The sequence below is a fragment of the Etheostoma spectabile genome, chromosome 19, assembly GCF_008692095.1.
Source record: "Etheostoma spectabile isolate EspeVRDwgs_2016 chromosome 19, UIUC_Espe_1.0, whole genome shotgun sequence".
Lineage (NCBI taxonomy): Eukaryota > Metazoa > Chordata > Actinopteri > Perciformes > Percidae > Etheostoma > Etheostoma spectabile.
The window spans coordinates 15169675-15170901 of record NC_045751.1 but is presented as its reverse complement, the minus strand read 5'-3'; the positions used below and the strand labels follow the sequence as shown (position 1 = coordinate 15170901).

The window sequence follows — 1227 nt, the reverse complement described above, 5'->3', positions numbered from 1 at the left end:
ATATATATATATATATATATATATATCATTTGTTTATTGTTTGTGTTCATAGCATATGTCATTGTGCGCAACAGGTGTAAACTCCCATCTCCCTGAACTACCTTTCATTAAAACCATAACTTAAACGATGTAATACCTTTCATCCTTATTTACTGTGGCACCATTTTAACATTATACTTACCCATAACTATTTAAATTAACGTAACAGCACGATGCCATTGTAGTATGTCTTTGTTATTCAAAGCGTGCACGCGCCATATGGCTGACATCACTACTCAACGTTCACCTGTTGCTGTGAATAGCCGTCGAAGCTGTGCTCACAGCGGTTTAATAACGCATCAACAGCACTTTGAACGCTCTTCAAAGTAAATTTGGAGCATTATTTTTTCATGGAGGAGAGCCATAAACACTAGCAAACGTTGTTTCAACTTACCTGTTAAAGCTGCTAAGCGAAGGTGTGGCACTTTGCCCTAAGGTATCAAAAGTGCACGGCTAACTTCAGTTCTCATTTAAGTTGTCTCTCTTCCGGTCCATTATTGAGTAGAAATTAGAAATACAGGTGAAAAGGTAGTGGCTCCATTGAACAGCTTCAGCTGGATATGCCTTCCTTCCTTTAGTTTGACTTGTTGTGGGGAAGAGTCTCCCCCCCCCCCCTCGGTGACCACAGTCCCATGTCTCCTGTTTGAACAGCCGTCTGATGGTTGGTTAGCCTGGGAAACGAGTAAACCACTGTCAAGTTGCACATAGTTAACTGAAACTGTTTCCTGTCATGACTGTCAAAATAAAACGCATGAACGCTGGCAAAAACTACATTATTTACAATATTTATGATGGTGAAATGTAACTAAATAATTTTACTCCAGTACTTTACCTGAGTAAAATTTGGAGGTATTTGTTTACTTGAGTTTTTCCATTTTATACTATACATGCTTTTACTCCACTACATTTTTAGAGGCAAATATTGTACTTTTTCCTAAGTTTATTTGATAACTTTAGCTTCTAGTTACTTTGCAGATTTGGATTATTAATATTAAAATATTATGTCTTATTATAGAATACTGTAAAATACCCAGTTTTCAGTTGAAATACACCCCAACTTTACCTGCTGTAATGTATAAAGTAAAGTAAATGCACACATTAATGCATCACTAATTAAATCCAATAATATACACATTATTCTCTGTATGTTACTTTTGGTACTTTAAGTATAGTTTGATGTTTATTATT

At 35.5% G+C, this 1227-nt stretch overlaps 1 protein-coding gene across 3 annotated transcripts in view; it reads right to left on the bottom strand.

The window, feature by feature from the left end:
• The window catches only part of zgc:194930 (uncharacterized), an 18665-nt gene extending 17918 nt beyond the window's left edge, over positions 1–747 (bottom strand). The window contains exon 1 of one of the 3 annotated variants that reach the window (XM_032544560.1): positions 444–747. The gene's annotated coding sequence lies outside the window, so the exon portion shown is untranslated. Of the gene's footprint in view, positions 1–433 lie in introns of all 3 variants that reach the window. The other 2 variants (XM_032544559.1, XM_032544561.1) reach the window with 2 other exon arrangements.
• Between the last annotated feature and the right edge of the window lie 480 nt (positions 748–1227).